The 20,364-nt window shown below is 44.0% G+C and overlaps 1 protein-coding gene across 1 annotated transcript in view; it reads right to left on the bottom strand.

The window, feature by feature from the left end:
* Nucleotides 1-16,592, bottom strand: part of LOC126284860 (UDP-glycosyltransferase UGT5-like) — a 104,377-nt gene extending 87,785 nt beyond the window's left edge. The window contains exon 1 of the mRNA XM_049984095.1: nucleotides 16,345-16,592. The gene's annotated coding sequence lies outside the window, so the exon portion shown is untranslated. The remainder of the gene's footprint in view (nucleotides 1-16,344) is intronic.
* Nucleotides 16,593-20,364: the final 3,772 nt, after the last annotated feature.

The following is a 20,364-nucleotide window of genomic DNA, read 5'->3' as shown; positions in this document are numbered from 1 at the left end:
ATTGACACGGGCGACACTTGAACCAACGAACCATTTATTGCAATCAGGAATCAAGCTACTATGCTACCGACTCCGCTATACACGAATGTGCAGGTGGGTTTCAACTGTCTGTAGTACAGTCGCTCTGAAAACTTCATAGCTCGGTATCTCTGTAAATTTATGATACTAATTAAGAACAACCTATTTCTCGGCACTTTTTGACCTTGTGCCATGCGCGTGTTTGACTACGGAGCAGGAAGCAGCCTCGGTCATTTTCGTACTGCGTATTGACAACGCGACCATCGGAGCACAACAGCGCAGAGGCTGTCACTGTACACCATTTTTGAAATAAAAACTACGTAGCTGAAGCTTGATCAAGAAATACGTTGATGGCTGCTAATACATCTGAATATCTTAGTTTCATTTAACGTAACGTAGTAATGATACTTCTAAAACGTAAGTAGTACCTACTTCCAAGAGCGCAACACAACGAGTGTATGTGTGCTACGGCTTCTGACCATTCGTCGCGTTTCTGATTATTTACTGTCAGGTTCATTCTTATGATGAACGGAGTATAGCAACTGCGAATACATTTCATGAATGCATTAGCGTGGCCACAGGAGCGTTTAGAACGAGTCCCGTTCCCAGCCTGTACGGTGAGGATTTTGAGCGAACACTTCCCCACCAAGGAGCAACTCCTCGTGATGCGCCATATTTGTTCCGTACTGGCAGGTGCTTGCATATGTAAACATTAGTAATTCGAAGTGTTCTGTCTGACCAGACTATGTTGTGAGTGAACTGTGATAGTTACCACACGACAAGTTTTATTCAATGCTGTAGGCAAGTGGAAACAACACACAATCTCTGGAACATACTCTTACTACATTTAAGTGTGTAATGAGCGGCCGCTAGTCCAGGATAAGAACGCTTACTAATCGCCCTGCGAAGTAGAGTAGAAGTCCGGCGTGCCGGCCAGTCTGAGGGCGGTTTTTGAGGCGGTTTTCCATCTGCCTCGGCGAATGCTGGCTGGCTCAACTTATTCCGCCTCAGTTACACTATATCGGCGATGGCTGCACATTCATTTTCTCCACGTACGCGTACGCCGTAATTACTCTACCACGCAAACATTGGGGTTACTCTCGTCTGGTGTGAGACGCTCCCAGGGGGGTCCATTGGGGCCGAACCGCACAATAACCCTGGGTTCGGTATGGGACGGCGGTGAGGTGAGTGGACTGCTGTGGCCTGTTCTGGGGTTCTGAACCACCGAGGGTTACGACGGGGACGAAGCCTCTCCGTCGTTTGTAGGTCCCCAGTTCAGTACAACACAGTACACACTGGAAAAGTCGATCTATTCATCCTGAGCAAGGTACCAGCGACAGTCAAGTTTTTGAAAGTATAGAGTTCTACAACGTGAAAGGTTTTGCGTCGAAGTGATGACAATCATATTATTGGAGAAAAAAGTGAAAGAATTATTGTAAGTGTAGCAAGAGTATAGCATTGTGTGTACGAGTCTGGCGCTACGCATTGTTAGCTCACCCATGGAGTAAATCTTCAGTAGTCGTCCGTGAGCAAAGAGGCCATTTGAGACCCGAACAGTGCGTCATCTTTTAGAAATGAGCGTGGTGAATTTTAATGTTTTACCGACTGGGTGGAATACATCACCGCTCTAGCTTCGTAACCAGCCAAAATTTATTTTAAACTTGACTAATTCTAGAAAAGAAGGCACTCATAGCGTGGTTTTTCAGATATATTTTTGATTTTTTATTTAAGGCGAGCGTCGCAATTTGACGCTGGTATATCGAGATGGCTCAAAACAGGAAAAATTCCTTGACTGCTCCACAATTTTCTCTGATGGTGTCTTGGAGATCAGCTTACCACATATGTTTACAGTCCACCAACATGTGCTGTACCTCTTTTGTTTCTCATCACCTCGCCTTACGGGCCCTTCAGTAAATACACGGAGCAGAAAAAAAAAGTGGTGGAGAATATTCAGAACGCTCTTCTCTTGCTGCAAGAGAATGGAAAGGTGGTGGTATTCTGGTGGGCACTTTGGCAAATGGGAACGAAGCTAAATTGGGCAGCAAAATTGGACAGTGCAGCATGGTCCTACAGACTGTGGATTCACCGCAGAACTGGAAGGTTATGGACGCCTGCATGGAAGATTAGTTGGAGGTAAGGCTAAATAACAATGTAGATGTCGTGTGACTAGGGCCTCCCGTCGGGTAGACCGTTCGCCTGGTGCAAGTCTTTCGATTTGACGCCACTCCGGCGACTTGCGCGTCGATGGGGATGAAATGATGATGATTAGGACAACGCAACACCCAGTCCCTGAGCGGAGAAAATCTCCGACCCAGCCGGAAATCGAACACGGGCCCTTACGATTGAGATTGTGTCTCGTTGACCACTCAGCTACCAGGGGCGGACAGAGGTAAGGCTAACGACTCCGCAAAGTGTTATATTATCAGCCTCTGCAGCTGCGTAGTCAACCTGGTGCATTGCCAGAGCTAGATTTCTTTACTCAAGGACGGGGTATTGTGTTGACCGTACGTTCGTATCGTCAGACGTTACACTCCACTATTGTGATCGCTGAATGGGCAGCCCCGCTGCCCCTCCCCCCCCCCCCCCCCCCCCCCCCGAAAATTGTAAGATCAGATTATACAAGTGCGATCAGTAATTCAACAAATACAGTCGTTCAAAATCAAGAGTTTCTCAGTAGAGTACCGGAAAAGATTTTAATGCATAAACAAAGGATCAAAGAAGCTAAAACGAGTCTCACCATGGACTTGCTGGAAGGAAATTTCTTAGAAGACGTAAAATATGCAGCATAAGTAATATCCCTTATTAAACTAAAGAACACGTTAAACGGAAACTGTGTGTCAGTACCCTGACAACATGTTCGACAAGATGTTGTCCGAACTCTTCTGGGTCTTTTGGTAGTAGTGAAGCCTTGGGAAGTACTTGCGGCTATGTTTTTCACATCTCACTGTAGCATCCCCAGTGCTATATTACGAAAAGACTTAAAAAACAGTATTTATAAAGAAGAGACATTTAAAAATTGAATAATATATTTTTATTATGTAGCCGTAAAATAATAATTTCTCTGTGTGAGTTTCGAGTGCAAAGAAATATAACAAAATGATCTAAAGATATGACAAGATACGCTCTTTTGTTAATTTTTTAGTCTTCTTCACTTCTTCTCTTGTCTTGGTTGTGTGTAGACGGACATCTTGCGAGTGCTGGTAAATGTAAGCATATTTGTATGAGTTAAGCAGATAATATATTGATTTAATATTATTGTGCACTTTTAATTTGTAAGAGGTGATCCCGATTTCATGTCCGCCTTCCTTGAATTAACCTGCATTCAAGTAATTTACAGTTCAACAATCGCAGCGGCCGATGCAGCCAACGACGCCATTACGTGGCGATATTAACTTATGAAAAATTAGCGGAAGCGAAAAACTCGCCCGCTATTAACATAATATTAATTTTTCTCCACAGCCGCCCGACGTTGCAGAAAATACATAGCTTTAAGGTTCTTATTTTCAGTACCACAGCCGAGAGCCAGAGCTAGGACTCCGACTACAGTGCAATGGTTCACGGAGGTAAGGAAAAATGCTCTCGAGCGTGTGTGGGCCGCAATTGTAATTAATAACTAAAGATCTCTTGCTTCAAAGTGAGCTGACTAGCCGAGGAAATTAATATGAAAAGTTTATTCCAGTGTTCAACTTGTATGCTCATGTTTTAAGACTCAGCGAGTCTAACATTCATTAGCAAAACAAATAATTTAAAATTAATATTGTTAAAAAGGAGTACTTAACAAAAGCATTTAAGCGTAAATCAAAATTGAATGAAATATCATTTTTATTAAGGCCCACCACGTAAGTCGGCAACAATCAAAATAATAATAATTATATATTACATTACGACGGCCGACGGACGCGAGATCTCCTTTATTCGCTTTATTGTGTGACTCGAATAGCTAGCGATTCCTGTAACCTTCTCATGTACAGTATTAATAAAATTTATACTTCCTCGTTTGCCTCTTCTGACATAAATTTAATGGCACTGCATGTAATCACACGTTCCTGATTACGAAAAACTTTCGTTGCTCTAGGGTGTGCGGAGACAACTGTACCTCGCTGTATAGGAATGGTCAGGAAGTAGACCGTCGGCAGGCGACTGTGAACAAAGTTCACCGGAGTGCCAAGTTGTTCTGCACAGACTCCTATGTATGTGGCGTTAATCCTTCAGCTCACACAGGCGGGACGATGTGTTACTCCGTCGACTCCTTACAGGGCGCGCGCAGCCTACATAGCCCACTTACACGTGACTTTATTAATGTGGCGGGAAGACTGACTCGTTCGTGATGCCTGCGGCGTACACAATTCCGACATCATATTTTCAGGGAGTGCATTTTTTATTCCGATGAGAGGTCAGAGGCAGATTTACGTGGGGACATACCGCGTATTTTTAACAGTTGACGAGTGTGGTCTGCATTGTAACATTTCGTAAATTGTAAACACTGTAGCATAAACCCGTATAAGGCTTAAGTGTGTTACGTAGTGGCTGCTTCATCTTTTGTTTGTCCAGTGGTCAGCCAGCTGTCATTTCTACTGTTCCATTCTTTTATTTTTCGTTGCATTTTTCCGTTCTTAGTTAATAGCTTTAGGATTGATGGTTTCATTCTTATAGTCTGTGTGTTTGATCTCGCCGTTTACAGAACTGGTATACTTTAATTTTCGTTGATATCTTTATAGATTTTACTTAAGCAACTCGTTTCTTAAAATTTTTTGTAAGGACTCGAAAGACCCAGATGTTTTGCGCCCAACAACATACATCTGTATTCGTTTAAACGATTCCAATTTTCCCTGACCCATGAACTAAAGCACGCCAATTTTTTTCTGTCGTGCAATTTCTCCTGCGGCATTTAGTTCTAAACCACCGTTTCCGTGATGCCATCGATCTATCTCATCCTTTGACACCGCTTTTCCTCGTGCCTTCCATCTGCCCCAACATTAGCGACTTTTCCGGTGAATCATGCCTTCTCTTAGTGTGCTCAAAGCACGTCAGTGTTTGTTTCAGTATTAGATCTATCAAGGAGCAGTCTGGTTTCATTTGCTGCGATGCTGAACTCCGTGTGTTCCATGCAACTTCAAGCATTTTTCTCCAACACAAGTCAAAGGTGTTTATTCTACGGCGTTCAGCGTTTATCATTTAGGTCCGCCGTCTGTACATCACAAATGGAAAGACCATACCCCTTACTGTACGGAACTTTGTCTAGAAACACTGTCAAGGGTGTACATTGTCTTTCCACCTTTCGTGGCTGCAGACACCATCAGCAGAGATCTGGAAGTCGGTGTAGTTGAACACAGGAATTGCCTCATTATTTATTCTCCTATGGACCATCAAGTGATACGTGTAGTCGCCATAATTTTCGTTTTCTTGACATTCGTTCTTAGCCCAGTCTTTGCTCTACTCTCCTTCACCTTCAATAAGACGATCCTTAACTCTTCATCTTGTGCCATCCGTATGGTATCATACGCATATGTATTTGTTACACGCGTTACAATAATTTATTTTTTATTATTTCATATTATGTCTGTTGTTTTACATTACCTTTTGTATGTTACATTTATTCTTATATTAGTGTATATATATATATATATATATATATATATATATATATATATATATATATATATATATATATATATATATGCGCATTTATTCTTTATTTACATGTATCACGGCTATTTTAATTCCGGTCTCTTCTTGATTTTCGTCAACAACACACACCACTGGACAAAAAAAAAGTGAAGGAGCCAGAAGTGGAGAGGGTAACGAGTGGAAGTTACACGGCTTGTTGGATGTGTGAGGTTATTTCAGTGGCTACAAAAGTTACCAGACTTAGAGAGAAATGGCAGCGTGACAGCCCACTTGTCAGTATGGGGTGCCACGAAGCAGTTGAATTCTCTCATGAGGCACGCTAGCCCACAAGTTTTGCCATCCTGCATCCTGGCACTACGATAGGGTTGATGGCCACGCTGATTCCAGACATGTTCTGTCTGGGAAAGATCCTGTCCTATCCTGTCCTATCCTATACTATCCTGTGCCCTTGCTGCCCACAGTAGCACCAAAGCATCACGCAAAAAGTTTAGAGACGCATGCCATTTGCGAACGAGCATTGCTTTGTTGACAAAGGGCATCATGATAGTCTCACACGGGGAGGTAGGACATGTCTATTGCATACCATTGTACTGTGAGAGTTCCATCAAACGTTACCGCCCGTGACCTGAATTCATACTCGGTGACTCCCCACACCGCAGCGCCAGGAGTCTCCAAAACATGGGTAGAGTGGGGACCTGTCAGCAGGCCACTGCTACACTCACCGGCGATGGACGCCCAGGGTGGTACAGAAGCGCCATTCACCACTCAGCACACAGCGACTGCATTCGTCAGCACTCCGTGCTCCACAGCAATGTTGGCCTTTAAGATGCACACAGTGACTTGCCCCCTCTCATATTTATATCTTATTCTGAGTAACTCCATTTGGGGAAGTATGGCCGAGTATTGTCACTACAAGCCTAGTATTGAGAACTCAGAAGATATGAATATTTTCCTCTCTAATTGCATGTGGTGAAAAGTTGCTATTGCTTCACAAGCGGACTTCCCATGCAGCATCTCTCGTCACCCGGGTGGTCAGGTGACAGGCGGGTTCTGCTGATCTTGAAAGGGTTATGCCGATGAGTTTGACGGAGTCGAGTGGATACTGTCCAGACGCCAACATTGTCGTAAGAGCGGGGGCGACACGCCCACAGGGACCTGAAGGAGCGGCTGGGGCTAGAGATTCCGTTACTTCGCAGAAACTTCCTGAAAACACTTTCTGACGGGGTACCAGCGCGGCGTGGGAATGACTTGTGTCCCCAGGCAGTCTTCGCGGGCAAATGCCCGAGTTTTCTGCAAAATAATAACTGTGATTGGCTTCCCCAGAGGATAGCTCCGTGACGTAGCAAAATCGGCGCAGAAATTGGCACCAAGTATCTCCATTGGTGGAATAGTAGTGCTTCGGCAATAGAGTGGAATTTTCTGCCGGTTTTCGAGTTGCTGATTGGCACGTTTAACCACGGCCACTGTAGTGGGGGCGGAAATGTTCTGCGTTCGGCTTGTACGGGTGCTCTTGAGTAGAGTCGGCTCTCGCCTTTCGGTCGGAGCAGGTTGCAAGACCGAGCTCTCGCTGCTCTGGACAGCCTGCCTTCCGTTGGCTGTCTAATATACTTTCATTTAATTGTAATTGTTTGATGAAGCTGCTGAAGTTTCGACTTCAACGTAACTTTCCGAGTACTGTTGGCAATTGAGCGTTCTCCGTACAAGCGGCCTACGTTGTCCGTCTTGAGGAGTTTTGGCTGAAGTTGACTGTATCGGAGTTACTGTGTGACTTTGCTTGTTAAAATCAATCACTGTACCGTCAGTGATTGTGTCGCAAGCCTTCTTCGTCTCCCTCAGAAGGGCATTTGTGTTGCTAGGACGTCTTTAGTCTGGAACAATCAGACCAGGATAATTTGTTTCGGGCTACACTCGTGACATTATCATCACCACACGACGGGACGTCGAAGCAACCAGCCACCGCCTCCGGTATGCCAGATCGTGTCCTTGCAGTTCAGAACACAGCTTGGTAATGTATGTCCGCAGCACCGGCAGATTAGGGAATTTAGCTATGTGACAATCAGAGCTCAGCAGAGCGCGCCTGTTCGTCTTTTCTAACGTTGTTCTGTCTTGAGTGTTTATTGTCTGCGTTCTCACTACTGTAGCAGCAATTAATGTTGAATTGGCTGGATGTTTCTCTTAAGATTTGAGTTGCAAGGAAGTGGCTCTACATACCACTTGGTCATAAATGTCACAAACAAGTTTATGGACAACTTCACCTTCACAGCACTTATTTGAGTATCCAATTTGACGTATTGTAAATTTTTCATGTGTTTTGTTTATTATTTTGAGTTTCGTCATAATAAATCAAATTGTTACTCTGTTGATCGGTAGAGCAACCCTTTCATTTCTCACTACGTTAATGAAACTTTCCGTTATCAAATTAATTCCTATCAAATTAAAATTATTGCAGGTGCCAACCTCTTTTCTGCTCTACTTGCAGGGTCGTTTACAGTCAGTTCGCGTTTCTTCTTAATCCATGTGCAACAGCAAAAGTCAGAGTTAGAAATGAGGGGGGCTTAGAGCATCATTTCCATATGAAGAGATTCTATAAGAATTTAGTGTTAAATACACTGCTAGCCCCGGCACCTCGCAATGTCACCACTCCAGACGAAGCCGTATCTGTCGTTGTGTTGGCAGCTGACTACGCACGGGAACAGTGCTACCCTCGTCTGGCTGCCGCCGATCTCTGAACAGTGGTGCGACGTGACGCAGACTGCTGCGGCGAGTCCGCTACTTGCTCTCGGACGGCAAGTACAGATCTGAAGCGGTTACGACGCCTTTGGTACAGAATACGGTGATCTTCCCTGGTATTGGTCAGACATGGTTGGCTGGAACCGTGACGACAAGTATGTCTGTCCTCACGTTCCCGTGAAATCCACCATAAGCCGCTGTCACATATGAATGCCACAATAATCTGGTATTGCACGATTCGACCAGACGCCAAAATAGAAGCACACAAGTTGGCACGTTTCAATCTCTATTAGGTGCTGATAATGACGTCACACACGAGTGTGCTGCGTCTGCTTGTTCCCCAGTCATCGCTCAACATCTGACTTATTCGCGCCTCTTTTTCTTTGTGCCATCAATCTTCGAATTGATTTGTTGTGCCCCGCTACGATTTTCTCTCCTGTGCTAACGTCTTCATCTCAGAGCAGCAATTGCAAACTACGTCCTCAATTACTTGCTGGACGTATTCCTATCTCTATCTCCCTCTACAGTTTTTACCCTCTGCAGTTCCCTTAATACCATGGAAATTATTACCTGAGGTCTTAACAGACGTTCTACCACCTCGTCCCTTCTTCTTGTCATAGTTTCCCATTTATTCCTTTCCTCGCCGATTCTGCTGAGAATCTCCTCAGTCCTTATAAGTCTGCCTAATTTTCAACATTCGTCTATACCACGGCATCTCAAATGCTTCGATTCTCTTCTGTTCCGGGTTTCCCACAGTCCATGTTTCACTACTATACAAGGCTGTACCACAAATGTACATTCTAAGAAATTTATTCCTCAAATTAAGGCCTATGTTTAATACTAGTAGACTTCTCTTCTCCAGGAATACCCCTGTTGCCAGTGCTATGGTGCTAGTCTGCTTTTGATGTCCTCCTTGCTCCGTCCACCATTGGTTATTTTGCTACCCAGGTAGGGAATTCCTTACCTTCGTTCATTTCGTGATCACCAGTCGTGGTGCCAAATTTCCCGTTGTTCTCATTTCTGCCGCTTCTCATTACCTCTGCCTTTCTTTGATTTTTTCTGAAACAATAGTCTGTACTTATTAGACTGTTCGTTCTATTCAGCAAATCTTCTTATTCTCTTTCATTTTCATTGGGGATAGCAATGTCACCAACGAATCTCGTCCGTGATGTCATTTCATCATGAATGTTTACTCTTGAACCTTTCTTTTATTTCCGTAGCTGTTTGCTGAATGTATAAATTGGACAGTAGGGGCGAAAGACAACATCTCTATCTTACACACTTTTTAATCCCAGCACTTCGTTCTTGGTCGTCCAGTCATTATTTCCTCTTGGCTGTATGTTACCCGCCCCTCCCTATTGCTACCCCTCTTTTTCTCAGAATTTTGAACATTTTGCACTACTAGACATTACCGAACGCTCCCTCCAGGACGACAAATCGTACGTACGTGTCCTTGATTTTTCTTCAGTCTTGCACCATTATCAACAGCAACGCCAGACCTGCCTCTCTGACGCCTTTACCTTTCCTATGGTCAAATTTATCGTCATCTAACGTATCTTCAGTTTTCGTCTCCATTCTTTCGTATATAATTCTTGTCAGCAACTTGGATGCATGAGCTGTTAAGTTGACTGTGTGATAATTCTCGCATTCGTCAGCTCTTGCAATCTTCGGAATTGTGAAGATGATATTTTTACGAGAGGCTAATGTTATATCGCCAGACGCATACATTCTACACGCCAACATGAGCAGTTATTTTGTTGCCACTTCCTCCAGTGGTTTTATACAATTCTGATGGAATGTTTTACATCTACATCTATACTCCGCAAGCCACCTGACGGTGTGTGGCGGAGGGTACCTTGAGTACCTCTATCGGTTCCCCCTTCTATTCCAGTCTCATATTGTTCGTGGAAAGAAAGATTGTCGGTATGGCTCTGTGTGGGCTGTAATCTCTCAGGTTTTATCCTCGTGGTCTCTTCGCGAGATATACGTAGGAGGGAGCAATATACTGCTTGACTCTTCGGTGAAGGTATGTTCTCGAAACTTCAACAAAAGCCCGTACCGAGCTACTGAGCGTCTCTCCTGCAGAGTCTTCCACTGGAGTCTATCTATCATTTCTGTAACGCTTTCACGATTACTAAATGATCATGTAACGAAGCGCGCTGCTCTCCGTTGGATCTTCTCTATCTTTTCTATCAACCCTATCTGGTACGGATCCAACACCACTGAGTATTGGGCGAACAAGTGTATTGTAACCTACTTCCTTTGTTTTCGGACAGCATTTCCTGACGATTCTCCAATGAATCTCAGTCTGGCATCTGCTTTAAAAACGATTAATTTTATATGGTCATTCCATTTTAGATCACTCTTAATGCCTACTCCCAGATAATTTATGGAATTAACTGCTTCCAGTTGTAGCTAAATGATAATCAATCTTTCTTTCTATGTATTCGCAGCACATTACAGTTGTCTACATTGAGATTCAATTGCCATTCCCTGCACCATGCGTCAATTCGTTGGACATCCTCCTGCATTTCAGTACAATTTTCCATTGTTACAGCCTCTCGATATACTACACCATCATCCGCAAAAAGCCTCAGTGAACTTATAATGTTATCCACAAGGTCATTTATATATATTGTGAATAGCAACGATCCTACGACACTCCACCGCGGCACACCTGAAATCACTCTTACTTCGGAAGACTTCTCTCCATTGAGAATGACATGCTGCGTTATGTTATCTAGGAACTCTTCAATCCAATCACACAATTGGTCTGATAGTCCATATGCTGTCCATTCATATGGATATATGGATATATGTTATTCATGCATATGGCCTTAATGGATCTTAAGTCTTCCAAAGCTCTCTTCCACTCTGATTCTAATACTACACATCGTACTTCTTGAATATCGACTCCTGTTTCTTCTTCTATCATATCAGACAAGTCTTCCTCATCAGAAAGGTATTCAACATGCTCTTTTCACCTGCCTGCTCTCTCCTCTGCATTTAACAGAGAAAATCCCATTGTGTCATTAATGTTACCACCCCTGCTTTTAAGTTCACCGGAGGTTGTTTTGACTTTCTGTATGTTGAGCAAGTCCTTCTGACCATTTCTTTCTAGATTTCTCTACGTTCTTCAGTCTCTTAGCTCCCTGCACTTCCTACTTAATTTATTCATTGAGTGACCTGTATCTCTGTATTCTTGAATTTCTCTGAACATTTTTGTTCTTCCTTCTGTCGTCGGTCAACTGAAGTATTTTCTCTGTTACCCATGGTTTCTTCACAGTTACATCTTTGTACCTACGTTTTGATTTCCAATTTCTGTGGTCGCTCTTTTAAGATGATGATGATGATGGTTTTTTGGGGCGCTCACCATCGTTGTCATCAGCTCCAAATCTTTCCACTTCCAGTCTCGGCAGTTCCCGAATGATGATGAGATCATAACAGAAACACCCAGTCCCAGGGTGGAGAAAATCCCGTCTCGGCCGGAAATCGAACCCGGGACCCCGTGATGATCTTTTGAGAGACATCCATTCTTCTTCAACTAAACCGCTAACAGAGCTATTCATTATCGCAGTATCTATAGGCTCAGAGAACTTAAAGCTTAACTCTTCATTCCTCAGTACTTCCATATCACAATTCTTCGCTCACTGATTCTTCCTGACTAGTCTTTTCACCTTCTGCCTATTCTTCATCATTACTGAATTGTGATCTGAGGCTACATCTCCTCTTGGGTACGCGGTACAATCGAATACTTGATTTCGGAATATATGCCTGACCAGGATATAGTCCAACTGAAATCTTCCCGCTTCTCCCGGCTTTTTCCATGTATACCTCTTCCTCTTGTGGTCCTTGAACAGAGTAATGCTATTAATAACTGATATTTGTTGCAGAACTGAATTAGTTTTTTTCCTCTGTTTCCTAGTACCAGGCCAGTATTCACCCGTAACCCTTTGTTCTACTTCTCCGCCTGCACCAGAATTCCATTTCCCCATGACTATTAGATTTTCATTTCCCTTTACGTCGCCATATTCTTTCTCCGTCTCTTCATCTTCTGCTTGCGACATCGGCCTGTATACCTGGACTGTCGCTGTCGGTGTTGGTTTGCTGTCGATTCTTATGAGGACAACCCTTTCAGTGAACTGCTCACAATAACTCGTTCTCTGCCCTACCTTCCTACTAATAACGAATCCTGTTACCGTTATACCATTTTCTGTGGCTGTTCATATTATTGTGTACTCATCTGATCATAAATCCTTGTCTTCTTTCTATTTCTCTTCACTGTCTCCACTATATCTAGATCGACCCTTAGCATTTCCCTATTCACATTTTGGAGCTTCCCTGTCACATTCAGACTTCTGACATTCCAAGGCCCCTACTCGTAGAACGTTATCCTTTCGTTGGTTATTGAATATTTCTTCTCATGGTAAGCTCCCTTTTGGCAGTCCCCTACCGGAGATCGGAATGGAGAATCCTTTGCCAATGGCGATATCATCAGGACACTCTCTGTCACAGACCTCATGTCCTGTGGATACACGTCATGTGTCTTTAATGGAGTGGTTTTCTTTGCCTTCTGCATCTCATGCCGTTGATCTCTGCTGATTCTTCCGCCTTTAGGGGAGCTTCCCACCGGAGCGGCAAAACAGTGCCCTGGACCTCTGTCCGCTGCTTTGCTCTCTTTGACAAGGCCGTTGGCTGAATGAGGGTGAGTTATTGCGCCGGAAGTCTTCGACCGCCACTGCGAATGATTTTTACTCAAAATTTAAGCGGTGACGAGGTTCGAACCCAGGACCGAGGGAGTTTTCATTACTAGTCAGAGAGGAGTGGAAAGCCGTTGTGGAGCTACACAAAGGAAGAAAGAAAGCAGTTGATGTTAGACTGATAACACAGGTCAGTGACGTATTGGAAAGAGTCGCCACCTTGAAATGGCAGTCACGTCGCTGGAAGAAAAGACAGCAGGTGGCCAAAACAAGTACGAGCTGTTGCCCTTTATTGGAGCCATACTGTCGGCAGTAATACTGGCCCCACGCGGGGCTTAAAACAATGGCGCCTCATAAATGCACATTTAGCAGGCATGGCTGGAGACCTGATATTCATATTATCTCCGGGAGAGCTTCAGCGCGCAGTACTACATCATTTGGTGCAGCAGCGAGATCGGGCTGTGGCGGCCCTTCCAGTACGGGGCAGCAGCTGTCGGCCAATGCAGTGAGACGGTGCCCTCGGCCGTCGTTCTCCGGAAGCTCTGAACGGGGAGCCTGCAGCATGACCAGAGGTGTTTTCGACGACAGAAGTAGAAATCAACTGAAATGAAGTTAGTTTGTCTGCGTGGCCAACTTCCGCAGCAGCTGTTAAAATCTGTCGCTATTGGTTATCCGTCCTGAGATGACTGCAATTTAATTACAAATAATTGCACTAGACGCGTTTCGCTAATATTTACAAAGCGTCGTTCGTGGTTATTCTGCAGTTGTTGTTGTTGTTGTTGTGGTCTTCAGTCCAGAGACTGGTCTGATGCAGCTCTCCATGCTACTCCATGCTGTGCAAGCTTCTTCATCTCCCAGTGCCTACTTCAACCTAAATCCTTCTGAATCTGTTCAGTGTATTCATCTCTTGGTCTCCCTGTAGGATTTTTACCCTCCACGCTGACATCTAATACTAAATTAGTGATCCCTTGATGCATGAGAGTATGTCCTACCATCGATCGCTTCTCCTGGTCAAGTTGTGCCACAAATTTCTCTCTCTCCAATTCTATTCAATACCTCCTCATTAGTTATGTGATCTACCCATGGCTACCCATTCTGCAGATTGGATACATATGTTTGTACATTTATGATTGTAGACAAACTTTATAAAGAAAACGCTGTTTTTAACCTAAAACGATCAAGAAGCTACAAATTCTTTTTAATTAATTTGCAGTCAGCTCAAGACAGATAGTCTATAGTTACACGTGTCTAGAAGATCATGCTTTATGAACAAAACTCGAAAATAAGAGAGTATTGAAAAATACAGCGAAATGTTCTGTGATTTGTCTAAAAGTAAGAAATAAAGTAGATTAGAGACACATTTGACTTGCCTTTGAATGATGTTCGAAATCATCTCCAGGAAATGAGGTCGGTGAAATGTTTCTCTACCATATTTTACTTATTACTTTCAGACAGATCATTTTGAAACGAGGGTATTGGGAGTTTATTTGCATTTCTGAAATTTCTACATGCTTTGGATGTCTCAAACGCTAATCGACAATTGTGAATCGGTTATTATTGGCACGCTGAGTTTGGCCAGAGTCGGTGAGTCGCTGGAAGATGTGTTTGTTTTGTCATGGCTGCCTGGCAGCGAGGAGCGCGGAGTTCTGTTGTGGGAGCAGAGCCGAGCAGAGGACTCGAAGCAAGGTGAACGTAAAGTTAAGTGCATCTGTGTTTAAGTAAAATGATTTGTGTTTGAATATTGTGAAACAGAGGAGAAACATTTGATTAGTGCTCCAGAATAAAATGAGATGTAATGGTATTAAAAACAGAATATGAAGACGAATGAAGCTAATGTTTTTCATTTAGTGGAACTGCAGTCGCGCGTAGTGAGGATTCACTCTTGAATGAGACATCCATATCAGGGAACTTAAGATTTTTCATTAAAGAATGTGTAATTTTCTCTGTAAAGTATTTTTTTTATAGTCAAAATATCCACGGGTGTACTGCCGGTATACAGTGTCCAACGGGCACAATATTTCGGCGATCTTACATGTCGCCACCATCAGGTGAACTGACGGACTGAGCTCCTGTGAACGTGCCGGCACGGAGACCCGTACGCTATGGCTGCTGAGGGGGAACTGGGTTCGGTCGCGGCGGCGGCCGCTTTAAATACCCTCCGCCCGCGGCGCACTGCCTCCGCCGTCCGCGCCCCGCGCCACGGTAGCGCGGTGGAACAGATTGCGACGGCGTCTGAGATGACGTCGGTGTGATGGCTCTGTCCGCCGTGGTCGTCACAACTATACGTTTGCTCGATTATCACATAAACCGGGAGAAACTCAAGAATCATATTTTGTTTATTTTTATCAATTACTTTTCTGACTTTAACGAGAGTAAGAGTTTGATATCAATGTTGCCCTTTGTCAGTGTTAATGAATGTTGAACGTAAATGTCATACATTTTATAATAAATCAGACAGCTTAAAAACAGTTTGTTGAAGGTTCAAATGGCTCTGAGCACTATGGGACTCAACTGATGTGGTCATCAGTCCCTAGAACTTAGAACTACTTAAACCTAACTAACCTAAAGACATCACACACATCCATGCCCGAGGCAGGATTCGAACCTGCGACCGTAGCAGTCGAACGGTTCCGGACTGCGCGCCTAGAACCGCGAGACCACCGCGGCCGGCTGTGTTGAAGGAATACTTCACCTAACAGCATTGCCTACATCCTCGATCCAAGCCATTTTTATTTAAAGGAGTGTCTTATTCACACATGTGTATAAAACGGTTTACTTGTTTGTCTGTAGCACTGCACTAAGATATCAGCTACTGTTGTTACCAACTAGCAGCTATTGGACAGAGAGCAGCAAGCACCGCGTTTCCAAGCAGTTACATTACCAGGTAAGATATTTTCATTTCAGGATCAGTTTGCTACGAACATTATCCATTCACACGGACAGCATTATTAGGCAGGTCACTAACGCACAGCGACCACTTTGTTTAATTGAACCGATTAATAGTAAAGTCCAGGATTTAGTCAGTTTCCACATTTTTTAGAAAGATTAGAAAACACCGCCAAATTGTTGTATTCTCGCACGCAGATTTATTTCGTTTCTATTGTAGCTGGAAAATCACAAGGTCGCCCAAAGCTAAGCAATAGTAAAGCCAGAACCGATCAACCAAGCCAGTCCAAACTTTTTTTTTTTTTTTTTTTTTTAATTCGTTCGCTGATCTGCGACCATCACTGCGTTAGGCGACAGACGGCTGCTGCTGCCTGCTACTCACCGTTGTCTGCACGACTCAACAGCCCGACGTAGAACGTGGCGGCAGCAGACTGCTGGAGCAGAGACAGACTCGCTGCTGAGGGCAGGAGAGCGCTGAGGGCCCGGCTGTGTGGGCTTCTTCCGGTGGCCCTGACCTGCTGACGTCACCGCCATTGGGTCAGAGGCCGCCGCAGCGCGCGAGAGCCGAGGCAACGTCAGGCGTGTTCGGAAATTTCAGCACCGCAGCGATATGTCGGGTAGCATTCATTTCACGCTAGGTGAAGAGAGCCCTACGTCATAGTGGCGTACGTTCGCGTCATCGTGACGTAAATAACCTAAATCGACTACATGAGTACGTATATCGATCTTTGCAGTTGTACCGATAACGTCAAAATGAATGTAGACAATCGAAGTGACAGGAGTTGTGTGATATGCTTATCCGAGTTGAATGAATGTCTGAATGAAGGAACCATAACGAAAGTATAAAAATCGTGTGTACAGAAACGTGTGTGCATCTTGAACCTAACGAATGTCTGAAGGAAGGAACCATAACGTTAAAAAAAAGAATTTTTTTTAATCCGATGAATCGTGTGGACAGTAACGAGAAATAATTATTAAGCTGCAATCCAAAGAAACTGGAATTTTATTGTGTTTCACGAACACAACGAATATCAATGTAGGAATCATAACCATAACAAAAGTCAAGAAAACTGTCTAGTCATTTTTTTTAAAATCCGATTAATCGTGCGTAAATCATGTGGATAAAAATATAGGGAGAAATTAAAGTGCTTCGTATTGTTATAAAAGCCAATGAATTGTACAAAATTCGCGTGGGCAGAAACGTTGTTCAGAACGACGTTCACGCCGGACAAGAGGACAATGAAACCGCAAAACAAATAGCAACGCAGATCAAAGAGGCACACAACAGTCGATGTATACAGCACACACACACAACAGTCGATCGGACAACTCGTGAAACATGATGACGCGTGCCTACGCCACTATGGAGTGGGACTCTCCTCACTTGGCGTGAAATGAATGCTACCCCGATACGTCAGGGTCTGGTTCTGCACAAATTGCGACGCGTAAAGCACGTGTGACGTGACACGGCGCTACAGCGCGACGATCACGTTACGCACGTGTCTCACTGGTCCAACGCATACTGAGACGCGAACACATACTTTGCTTGCACCTGTTGGGGACACCCTGCGCTGACAGAAACGAAGCGCGCGCACCTTGTCATCGTTTTCAAAGGATTTGGCGGAAACTATTCAATAAAAATATTTGATTTTTGCTTTGCTTGTATCGTTATATGTCAACTTCGTGGCGAAGAGCCCATCATCTCGCTAACTGTCATACTTATTGTGATATACACATTTTAGTAAGACGCTACGCATAATTCGAAAAGTTTGCAATGAAAAATAGGGGTCGCTATGATTTTGCGTTCGGTACGTATTACGTCATATGTCGCTGCGTATGAAATTTAGCTAACATGTTGAATTTTTCTTTAGACTTGGGAGGAGATCTCTATCTGTCTCCGCTCTCGAGAAAATGGATCCTATGTAGCTCTCTCACTCCCGACCTCACACCCGCGATAATGAAATATTCACATCTCTCATATCTCCTAGACCGTTCCAGACATCGAAACGAGACTTGGCGAATGATAGCACACAAGGAGGAGAATGTTTGCCAATTCGTAAACACACAGAACTTTCTTATCTGTGGCGATATATTAGTAGTTATACTCCCTTTTTTATTTTTTTCACTCCAGTGACTGTAATTTTTTTAAAGAATTATAGACAGATAGTTAAACAAGCGTTTCCTAGTATGAAAATAAACACGAAATTTTTTCCGTTATGTTACTGCAAACCGACGCTATAAGGTTTTTAGTGGGCTATTGCATCACTTGCGAGGTGCCGGGGTGGAGAAGTGTTTGTACTTCCTCAATTCAGACGAATTTTGCATGAGAACGAGACATGCACTCGACCCCCTCCTTACGTACGACCTAATGAATTAAGCGCACAATAGTAACGAAAGGAAATGATGGTGGACCCTGCTAGTTGGTAAAATAAGGAGCGCAGACTCACAATAATTTAATGAAAATCGTAAACTGTACAGAAAAAGGAGAACTCGATCATAATAAACAATGTGAAATGGGATTCTGCATATATCTACGAGATGATGTGCGGATTAAATATTACCATGAGATTTATTATACATCAGAACATAAAAGCACATGATTATGGACACAAAGAGTAGGTTAAAGGATAGGGTAAACTGTACTATTGTGAGAATAAGGGGCTCCTACTCTCTGTGATACAACAGATTGACGACATTGACTGGCGGTCCTAATGAATCAAATATTAATCTCCCGACTATATTGCAGTAACGCAATTAGTAGTGAGAGCTCAAATGGGATCACACGGAGAAACAAGCAAGTTGGACTTGTAGCGAACCGAACGTGCACGCTGTTGAGAACTTTAGTATAAAATAGATAAGTGCTACAATGCCGGAACTGCAAAGTACTGTACCAGACCTCAAATCTGCAGCACGTCGTCGGTAGACAGCGTTCTGACGATGTAGGCGCCTACTTCTGCTGTGCAGCAACACTCTGTTTCAACCCCTGGCCTCGACGGCTGTCCCAGATTTCTAGGTTCCGCCAAAAAAGTGCGACTAAGTCGCAAGACCGACCGACTCCGAAGAAGATCAGACCCCGCGTGCCCTGCGCCCACGCAACGCAAGAGCCAAGCCAACGTTCCTCAACTCCCTACTATCCTCGAAAACCACGAATCAGCATTCAGTGCTGGTTCCAAAATTCCCCCACACTGTCTCAGAGCATCATTTGCGACAATAGCGACTGTTCCTCCAATTCTGAGCAGGGCTTTATGACGTCAACTAGAATTCAATTTGAGCAGTCATGCCTCTGCTATTCAGCTGAGGGCCCTGAACTTGCTGTTTGACCGGCCTAGACCACCGGCCATGCGGCGCCAGATAGTCGCGCCCAGCAGGGCACAGCCCACGGGTATTCTGAGAATCATGAGGACAGTGCAGTCATTCGGTGCCAGCAGTCTTTGTTCCGGACGCGCCGGAACGGTAAACACGTAAACTGCGACAACACTTATGAGGTCTCAGAACAAATACTCTCATTGGAATAATCTTATTCGGCCTGTTACCACCGTGCAATGATGGCTCTGAGCACTATGGGACTCAACTGCTGTGGTCATTAGTCCCCTAGAACTTAGAACTACTTAAACCTAAGTAACCTAAGGACATCACACACGTCCATGCCCGAGGCAGGATTCGAACCTGCGACCGTAGCAGTCGCACGGTTCCGGACTGCACCCTAGAACCGCGAGACCACCGCGGCCCGCACCGTGCAATTACAAACATTAACAAAATTGATGAAAATGAGAGGCGACAAGCAAAAGAGGGCATGTAACCTCTCACACTGATTGCCAATTACTTGTTTAATGACGCACTCTGTTCAGAATGCCGTTGCAATAGCTGCTGAAAGATGAGTTTGTGCAACTTATACTGTGTTTTGGACAAGGAAGTGCAATTAAACCCGTCAACAAGAGAAATGTGGCCCTTAGTAATATATGGTGATGCTTGTTCAAATGATAAAAGGTTAACAATTCACACAAAAAGAAACTGTGACTTCTCTTCAAATATTAGTTGAATCCCCGTAACCAATCGTATTTTAGCACTGAATGACTGGAATGGAAACTTACCAAAGGATTTTATTCCTTTTCTTGATCTGAGCAGTAGTAAAATGCTGCCGAGCGCTCCCTTCCGGCGGAATGGTGCCAGATGCTGGTTACTCACCTACAGCTTGTCAAGCTGACAATGTGTGATTCGCGAATAACGTAGTTGTCAATGAGAAATATAAAGAATCGATCTGTCGCACAACACAGTGGCCAGTGTATTGTCAGCAGCTGAGAATAACGCGCGCGACAGGAATGCTCAAGCTAGCCAAAAGTGCCCTGTGAGCGGAAGTACACGTCGTTCGAAAAACATTGACATGAAAGTAGATCTGTCTCCG

This window comes from Schistocerca gregaria, chromosome 8 (assembly GCF_023897955.1).
Source record: "Schistocerca gregaria isolate iqSchGreg1 chromosome 8, iqSchGreg1.2, whole genome shotgun sequence".
Taxonomy (NCBI): domain Eukaryota; kingdom Metazoa; phylum Arthropoda; class Insecta; order Orthoptera; family Acrididae; genus Schistocerca; species Schistocerca gregaria.
This window is presented reverse-complemented; position numbering and strand designations above follow the sequence as displayed.